General features: G+C 46.2%; 1 protein-coding gene across 1 annotated transcript in view; it reads right to left on the bottom strand.

Moving 5' to 3' along the window:
• Nucleotides 1–9067, bottom strand: part of Edar (ectodysplasin A receptor) — a 73860-nt gene extending 64793 nt beyond the window's left edge. The window contains exon 1 of the mRNA XM_028782010.1: nt 8826–9067. The gene's annotated coding sequence lies outside the window, so the exon portion shown is untranslated. The remainder of the gene's footprint in view (nt 1–8825) is intronic.
• Between the last annotated feature and the right edge of the window lie 918 nt (nt 9068–9985).

Below are 9985 nucleotides of genomic sequence, written 5' to 3'. Positions count from 1 at the left end.
AATGATCATGTGGGTGTACAAGTGTGTGATTGAGAGTGTGTATGTGTGTGTGTTTCAGTGTTTGAGTGTGTTAAAAGTCATTAAATGAACAATGTTGTGGGTTAAAATGACCTGCTACCTTACCCAGACTGGGCCTGGGAGAGGGGCTGTTTAGTCTGTGTCACTTTGACACAAACTAGAGTCACCTGGGACAGAGGGACCCTCAGCTGAAGAATTTCTTCCATTGGATTGGCCTGTGGGCATGTCTGTAGGGACACTTTTTAAATTAACAATTGGTGTTGGAGGGCCCAGGTCACTGTGGGCAGTGCCACCCCGGTGATCTTGGGTTGTATAAGGCAGAAGGCTGAGTGAGCCGCAGGAGGGAAGCATCAGGGTCTTTCCTCAGTAAGCAGCATCACTCCTCCATGGTTCCTGCCTTTGGCTTGCCTGGGTTCCTTCCCTGACTTCCCCAGTGATGAACCATTCCTGGGACGTGTCAGGAAATGACCCCTTCCTCCCCAAGTTCGTTTTGCTCAGTGTTTTAATCACAGCAACAAACTAGAAGAGGAGAGCTTCCGGGAGAGGATGCTGTATTGACATAGACCGGAAGCAGTGTGGGCAAAACAAGACAGGATGGACAACTACCCGAAGTGACAGGAGGAATGCCAGGCAGGTAGATGGAGCTGGCGTCACTGGTGGGGAGGTGGCTTACCCAACAACATGCTCTGTTGCCACTCAGTGAAGCTGTCCCTTAACTTCAGGATCCTGGTAGCCATTTTGGGTTCCAGCCATATTGATGATTGTTTCCAGGAAATTAGACGCCTCAGGTAGATTTGACCATGGAGAAACCACAGCGTGTAGCTGCTGAGCCCTCTTGACTCTTAAACTCCGCCTGAGTGTGTGTGGTCTTGGAGGGCATGGAGCGTGTTGTGTCTTGTTCAGAGGTGTGCCTTCTTCTAGAGTTTAGATCTGTTATGTGCCCCCAACGGCCCCTAGATTGGCATAATTGAGATGGTAGAACACTTAGGGAGTGGGCCAGGTGGGAGGTCTCCAGGCAGTGTGGGACCCGGATCTCTTCCTCTTTCCCCTTTGGCAAGTGAGCTGTTCTGCTCCAACACATGACTCCAGCTTGGTGTGTTGCCTCCCTGATCATGAACAAAGCCCATTCTTCTGTGTGACTGCGGACTAGGACCTTTAAAGCTATGAGCTAAATACACCTTTCCTTTTCATAAATTACCTCTGACATTTGATATTTTAACAGAACCTGGCTAACACACCCACCTCATTTCACATAAAAGTCCTGGCATCCTCTCTTAGGGACCTGCCTCTGACATCTCTGTCCAAGCGTACCTACTGAGGTCATATCAACAACAGCAGGACATCCCCAGCCTGACTTTGGAGAGAAGACAGGCAGCTGAGGCTTAGGCAGTCCTGGATCTTGTGTGATTCTGATACTGGTGTTTTGAGAACATGGCCACCTGAATCTGCTTTCTGTCTTGGGAGGGGAATTGAAATAAAGGCTTCCACTTTCTGCTTGTGTGACCTGCATCCTCCAGCTCTGAGCAATACTTGTGCAGGTTTGGGCAGCCAATAGAGTGGCTGCTGATACATCCTGGGAGCTCAGGGGTATCCAGGACTGTAGACATCTGTGTAAGGACAAATTTTCCCCACAGCCAAATAAGTATGGCACAAACTTCGATTTCAGTTCAACCTGTAGCATCCCATTTCCCAGCCTTCAGGAGAACAAGCTGAAGTCTGTGTGCCTGGACTAAGACCCTGTCCCTCACTGGCAGAGAGCTCTTGGGTCTATTGGCTCCCTTCTAGACCCTTCATTTCCTGTGTAGGGTATGAAGGAACAGAGGGGAGCTGAGACTTAGAGATCCTGTCACTGGAGATCTGCAGATGGGTTTTCGCACGTCAGTCACACAGGGGTGACATAGCCAACATGTTCTTGTTTCTTCTCACGAGCTTGCATTTTTGTTAGTCTTCGAATCCTACCTCTTCCATAAAAAGTCCGGTCAAGTCTTTTATTTCTTGCAGTTTTCACCAAATTTTGAGCAAGCTTGGAGGTCATCATTCTTTGGCAGCCACAGGAGCCTCAGTTCCCCCCAAGAAAGCTTGGGATTGCATCTTTGTTGGGCCACCAGGGTGGACAAGAAAGATGGCCACCTAAACACAGCATTAAGCCCTCAACTCTGGAGCCACATCCTGAGGCCATTCTAATGAGAACTTAAGAAGGCTGTGGGACACTAAGATCCTTGCTGGGTGTGAGGACATTTGATAACTGAATCTGTGTCTCCAGAGGCCTCTACGTTTTTTTGGTTTAAGAGTTGCCGAGGAACGTGAACTGGTCCTCAGAGAGCAGAGCCTTTGTCGCTGTCTGGATTCTGCTTATTCTGTAAACACAAGGAGGGGCCCAACACTCTACTGTTCCTAGTTTTGCAATCTTCACAAATTAAATATTTGCCTTCAAAAGCAACAACTGCGATAGCATCAGGGTAATATTCTAAAGCGCCGTTTCCTCACACGCCAAGTGCAGAAGGTAAGGCAGTGTGCTGTGGGTGGTCTGTTTGGATAATGGTTTTCACGTGGAAACCTCAAATTGGAAACTAACTGGCAGGCATTCTGGAGAAAGTGAGGTCTCAGGGCTGACTCGAACCAAAGGCCTCTCAACTGAGTGAAGTTCCTCTGCCTGTTCTTCTGCCTATTTAATGAGGAGTAAATCGTTCAGTGACTCCAGGAGATGACCAAGATGCTTTGGGGGCCAACGGGGACCAATAGACAAGTACTTTGTGCATAGTTGCTTTTTTGGAAAGGGCTCTCTCCAAAGTTCTGTAAGAATGAGCTGAAACTCAAAAGGGTTTTCACAAGATGGAAGTCAATACTTCTTGGAAAATTTACTTCTTCAGAGTATGCCCACCAGTAGCTAGAAAGCCAGCAAGGCACAGTGAGGCCAAAAGCCAGCCACTGATGTCCTGTCCCTGGCCACGCTTCTGTAGAGTCAGGCTGTCTGTTAAGGAAGGCATGTTAGTGATGACCCCAGTGTGTGCTTCTCCTCCTCTGGAGAGAGACTATCTGCTGAGGAGAGCAAGACAAGCCATGTGTACTTACTTCCCTTACCAGTGGGCTTTAGAAATAGCACTTGGGCTCTTTTAAAGGACACCTTTAGAGAAAAAATCCTTACAAAATCTTTTCTTTCAAAATGTAGGGAAAATTTTCTTTTTGATACTTTCTTTGAGCCCAATCCAAAGACCATGATCTGTAAGTAAGTCAGGCGCTGATCACATGCTGAGCCGTGGCAGATTCTAGGTGCACATTCTGAATGGAGATAAATGTGTGTCCCCTTTCTCAGTCTTCTGCAGAGTCTGTTATGATCCCTGTGGCATTGGTCTCTCCCAAATCAACAACAGTTGTCCCATAGACTCTACATTTTGTTGTTGTTGCTGTTGTTTTGATAGAGTCTTACTATGTAGACCAGGCTAGCCTGGAACCCACTATATAGACCAGGCTAGCCTGGAATTCACAGAGATCAGCCTGCCTCTGTCTCCTGAGTGTTGAGATTAAAAGTATGTGCCACCACACCTTATGGACTCTACTTTTATTTCCTCAAATCTATGTTTTACTCCATATTTCTTTTTTTAAAGGTTTATTTATTTTGTTTATATGAGTACACTGTTCTCTTCAGACACACCAAAAGAGGCCATTAGATCCCATTACAGATGGTTGTGAGCCACCATGTGGTTGCTGGGAATTGAACTCAGGACCTCTGGAAGAGCAGCCAGTGCTCTTAACCGCTGAGCCATCTCTCCAGCCCCTTACTCCACATTTCTTAATTTTGACTTGGTTGTCTGGTCATCAGTTCAATTTCCTAATGCTTTAAAATGTTCACAATCCTCATTTTGAAAGGGTCGGGTCAATGGAACACCAGGTCCATGCCTTTGTTCTGTCTGTTTCATGCAGTCTTGAAACAGGGCCTGTGAACTTGACATTCATTATGCTTATTCCTATGCTTATTATATGACATTCATTATATTATTCCTCCAATGTCTTTGGCTCTTTACTGTCTGAACACATGGGGCTAGGGAGCTTGAGAAGTAAAAGCCAGGCTTTATAGCATGACAGGGATTTACACAATTTCTTTAAAGTTATTTTTAACTTAGCCTAATTTTAAGTTAGCATAAGGTAACGCATCTCATTTGCATACATACATACATACATACATACATACATACATGTCATTCTTTGTTCTGTCTGGGTCCCATCCTTCCCCCCAGTAGTCCCGGCTTCTGCCTTCATGCCACATGTCTGAACTGACACAGCCACTGTGAACAGTCTGGTGGGAGCTTCGCACAAAGCTAGAAACAAAACTGCCAACTAACCAGCGCACCACGGAGCTTTTAAGAGAAGAGATTTGGTAAGGGTCTGACTGTCATCAAAATGGGGACAGCTCATTTTCCCTTCATCATCATAGTCTGTGTGGCTTTTAGCAAAGTGTTTTATACCAGGATTAAAGTTAATTGGCAAAATTCTCTCTGTTATTTTCAGGATATTTATTTCAGAATTTGTCATGTCTTTTAGTATTTTGTATCTAAATATCAAATAGCATATGTTAATAGTACCTTTCCCTTTCCTTCCCTTCCCTTTCCTTTTTTTTTAGACAGTGTCTCATGTAATCTGGGCTGACCTTGAACTTACTATGTAAGCAAGGATGACCTCAGACTTCTGACCCTCCTTCCTCTACCTCCTTGTCCATGGTAAACATCACCAAGTCCAGTTTTATGTGGTGCTGAGGACTGAGCCCCAGGCTTTGTACACGTTAAGAACACTCTCCCAACTGAGCCGTCTCCTCAGCCAGCAGTCTGGATGTTAAGGCATCTAGAAACACCCAGCACAGCCTGGCTTCCGTGTCTTCTTGCTACACTGCTATAGGTAACGCTGATGTGATTGCTGATGGTAACTCCCTAGTCAAGGTTCCTCCTGTGGAGCTGCCGGCTTACTGACTGGGAAGAAAGCTTGTATGGCTGGGGATTAGCAACAAGGGCATCCTCCTGCACCAGGCTTGTCACCTCATTTGTAAAGAAAGACTTCTTGGCTAATCGAGCACATGGCGGGAGGCTCTTTCAGCGAGTTTGTATTTCACCTGGACAGCCAGTTTGTCTCACACTGTGAGAACCCCGCTATCCCTCCTGAACTGTTAGGACCATGGAAGGGACATCTTTGCCAGTTGAGGCTGGTTTGCTCAGTAACTTAGGTTGTGTCAATTTGTGAGCAGCCCTTTGCCCTAATGTGTGATTAGGATAGCTTTGCTATAAATGACCCAGAAGCACAAGCAGGGCCTAATGGCTCATTCTGTCTTCCAGCTGCTTTTGGGATCTGGATGTAGAACTCTCAGCTCCCTCTCCAGCACCATGTCTGCCTGCATGCCACCATGCTTCCTGCCATAATGATAACGGACTAAACCTCTGAACCGTAAGCCAGCCCCAATGAAATACTTTCCTTTGAAAGAGTTGCTGTGGTCATGGTGTCTCTTCATGGTATTAGAAACCTTAACTAAGACATTCTCTAAATACTCACTAAATGAATGGCTCACCCTGCCAAACCCCAGGACAAAGCAGCCTCCTTGCTTTGAATGTACAGGGCTAACCACTCTAAGTAAGTCCTTGTGACACCCTAAGACAAGTATTGAAAATTAAATACAGCAAAGTTTCATTTATTTGTATTAACAGAAGCCAAGGAACTGGTATGCTTGAACCCCAATCCATTTTAAAATTTTCTCTTAGTTATTGATCATATTAGGACAATCTGCATTTATCTATATGTGACAGTCTTTTCTTGAACCATTAAATGCTCAGCATTCTCTAATCTTTCTTCAGTGACCAAGCCGTTTTCACAATGGCTCACCTAGATCAGAACTTCAAGGGTTTTTTGGGCCTCCATGTGATCAGGACAGAATGTGATGAAGCGTGTGACTGGGGGGGGGTGTCATTACCATGGCAACTAAAGATGTATGGAGCTGAGAGTTGCTCACTCCAGCACTGGTGGTTGGCACTGCTGGCCTCCTCACAGGCGAAGGACTAAAGCTCTCGTCCCAACCCAAATCCCGATGACAAGTTCCATGTTCAGCATGATGACTTTGCATGCTGAGTGTGCAGTCCAACACAATAACTAGTGTTCTCATTGTCATTGTTAGCTGTGTGGCTTCAGGCAAGTCCAAGGACTTCTCTGAGCCTCAGCCCTGTAGAAAACACAGAGGACATGCAGAAAAATGCTAATTGTGTGAGAGCGAACCTGAGTGTATGTGAAGGCCAGAGGCCGATGTCCCGGCATCATCCCCTGTGGTTCCCTATTCATAAAGCCTCCATCTCCTTGATGAATTCAGAGCTCATCATTCAAGTAGTCTAGCTATTGCCCCAGAGATTCCCCTGCCTCCACTTCACCAGGCTTTTATCTGGGTTCTGGGGATTTGGATTCTGGTCTTTGTGCTTGTGTAGCAAGTGAGTTATGCACTCAAGCCATTTCCCCAGAACTCTTTGCTTCATTAAAAAAAAATAATGATCCCATAGATCAAATAAAAGTCTTGCCTAAAATGTTCAGGTTTAAGGGCTGCCTGGTAGGTGAATGACGGAGGTGAATGGCTAGCGCTTTTGTTTCCTAATTGCTAAGTGAGTTTAATGTGGGCTAATTAATGATGCTATTGGTGAGTGGAATTAGCTAATGCAAAACCTAAAACAGCATCAAAGCACACACGGAGGCAGGTGCCATCTAGGATAATTGAGGGAACAGAGGCCAGAGTAGAGCTGTTAAGGGCTGTGCATCAAGCTGCTGGGCAGGCCAGGGGAGGAAAGGGAAAACCAAGCCAGCCTAGGGCTGAGCCATTTAAGCAGTGGGGCTGGCCGCCAAAATGCCATCCTGTTTACAGCTCCCTGTATTTGAGTTTCAGATTTGCTTAAGTCTTTGAAGCTGGGTTCCCGGGCCTTTCCTTGAGAATAAATTCCATTCTTTAGAAACCACAAAACACACTCTCATAGTCCAGAAAGGAATGTGAGCGACCTGGCTGCTGTATGACCCCTTGGGACCTAAGGGACCTTTTCATTAGAAGATGCTCCAGAGTTAAAAGAATCAACCTGCGTTTACATCCTGTGGACAATGAGTAGCAAATGTGGGGAGGCCTCACAGTGACAGCACTGAGCTGGGCGTGAAGACAGGAGATCTCTGATGGATCACCACAAATACAGTGGCTCTCAAAAGACTCACAGAAATTAGAAAATATTATTTAACACTCCCCATTCATGTAACCTGCTGAGTTTCATGGCTGGGCAGCCCAGCACACTGCTGACTGTCAACTGTCACCCTTCCCTACCTACTCTGGAGAACTACAGCTGGTCCCTGCTGCTGGTCAGCATCCAGAGACAAGTGAATCACCAGCCAGGGGTAGGAACCAAATTCAAAACTCCAAGTATAATTTCTATTGAGTGCCAATCATTTGTACAGTATTATAAAGAATCTGTGTGGGATCCTCTTTCATCTCTTCAGCAGAAACCAAAACGAGACAACAGCAAACCCCAACCAATGGAACAGACAGACAGACAGACAGAGACAGTGGCCAGAGAGTAGGCATATTACTTCTATAAATTTCTGTTTAGTTTTTTCTCCCAAAGAATGATACCTTCTAGGACACCCTCCAACAACGAAGTCATAAATGGACAGAGGAACGAAAGTGGCAAGGCGACATCCACACCCCGCTGTCATCTCCACAGAGGGTGCTTACATGGAGCAGTCCGTGGGACATTCCCTAATGTTAAGTCCTCCTAAGCTACTCTCTCAAACTATCTCTTTAAAGGTTTTAAGTGATCATGACCCAGAATGTCTGTCGTACATCATATTCTCTTTCCATCCTTTATGCCCTTTTGAAACTTTGAACAAACCTCAGTTTCACTCTGCATTTGGAGATGTCCCCAGATGCCATTTCAAAACAGCAGGGTAGTGGCCCCTGAAGAAGTGGGGGAAGAAGTCAGCCCTGCCACACTCCTCGGACTCTCTCAACTGTAATTTCAGTCTTGAAGGGGGTATGTTTCCCTCTGACTGTCTAGCACCCTGACTGACCAAGGCTTCTTGGTCAGGCCCTTGTCACTTCTCTTGCTTTACTGTCCCCTGATGATGTGGATACTCTAGCAGTGACCTCACCTGCTGCCCCATCTGCCCTGAGAGCACACGTTTTGCCTTGCAGGAGCCTCTCATGCAAAGGCTGGGAAAATCAAACTCTATTCTCTGCATGAGGCCCTTCTACCCCAGATGCCTGGGAACACTAAGGAAACCTTTGGCTAGAAATGAAAACCTATAACACACTCTCTTCCTCTTCTCCGACAACATAGGACTATGACATTGGGTCTCGGACTTGATTGGAAGTCCTGCTTGAATGGTCTCTTAGTACAATGAGCTACACTGGGTAGAGGCAGGTGGCAAATGTCACTAAAGTCCCAGATGTCACTTGCCTACTTCTGTGAGCCAGTCTTGGGAGCAAGTTGGAGAAGCATGGGTCCTCTCCTCAGATGGAGTGGGTGTTTTAGTAGCACAAACTGTCTGCAAACACACAATTTGGCATTCTAACCAAAGCGCACTCAACAGCAGAATGAGTTTTCTGATATTTTCTTCAAAACAAAGAAACAACCTCAAGTCTGTGAACTTGTAGCACAGACACACAAGTAATCGGTAACGCTTGTCCAAACGCAACCCAAAAATGACATGCATTTCAAAAATGTACCCGGGATCCTTCCTAGCCAAGGACATCTCAGTTTCGTCCACAATTGAAGAATACGGAAAACCAGAAGTGAAGGATCAAGGTTTACCTGGTACCCGAATGAGATCAGCTCTTCCCGGCAGAGGATGGGTCCACGGAGAAGGCGAGCAGGTAAGGGATGGGGGGCAGGCTTCACAGAAGGCCGTCGGCGTCCTCTCAAAAGCAGTGCTTCTACAATCCTGGGGCCAGTCGGGTGACAGCGGCCAGGCACACCTCTGCCGCCAGCTCCACTAACTTTCTATTTTGAAGGACTCCCGGGAACTCTCTCTTGACTGCTCCCAATCTGGACTGCGAGTTTACAGTCGGGCGAAGAGGCGGCCCCTCGCTGTAAACCCACCCGCGCCACCTAGAGGCCGCGCCAGGCATCGGCAGTGCAGGAGCCTGGGCACAGCCTCGGGCTCGGCCGCCAAACGCACCTGGCTCCACAGGACTTCCTGCCCCTTAAGGGACAAGCTGGAATGTGTAAAAAGCATTGATTTTTTTTTTTTTTGGAGTGTGTGGGGGTCTTGCTTCTATCAAAACAACTTGGGCCTTTGGGCACGGGGGTGATGAAAGATGAAATTTGCATTAAGCTATCATTAATCAGAACTTAAGCACAGCCCCCTTCCCCACAAGGTGGGTATAGGTATAACGAATACTGCCGTATTCATTCATGCTCTTTCATGCAGCCGGAAGACACTTGTGCATATTTCCAACCCCTCTCCTGCTCACCACAGATTCGAGTTGCCATTTTCTCCTCAACACATTCTCTCCACGTCATGGCAGATAACTTGATATAGGCTCCAGATAACTTCAGATAAACATGTCTACCTCTGGTAACTATAGTACACGTCTCATATAAATACAGACTCTGCCACTCCAGGGAAGTGTACATGCCTCACAGAACTCTTGATAGCTCTATGTATCCTCCACACTTACAGATAATTCTATATGCTCTGATAACCTCATATATCCCATGTGATTAGATAACAAGGGAACATGTAAAATGCATACCTCTCAGTACTGATCGATTCTCTTTCAAAAATAAATTATCCAGAAAACACCCAGCCTTAAAAGAATGTAACAGTCGCATCCTTTTCTCCCTAAACACCATGGTCTCCCACCTCAGTAAAGAGTGAAAACAACTTCTTATCTTAACTACTTCTCTTCTTCTTCTTCTTCTTCTTCTTCTTCTTCTTCTTCTTCTTCTTCTTCTTCTTCTTCTTCTTC

The sequence above is a fragment of the Grammomys surdaster genome, unplaced genomic scaffold (genome assembly GCF_004785775.1).
Source record: "Grammomys surdaster isolate TR1022 unplaced genomic scaffold, NIH_TR_1.0 655, whole genome shotgun sequence".
Classification (NCBI taxonomy): domain Eukaryota; kingdom Metazoa; phylum Chordata; class Mammalia; order Rodentia; family Muridae; genus Grammomys; species Grammomys surdaster.
This window is presented reverse-complemented; position numbering and strand designations above follow the sequence as displayed.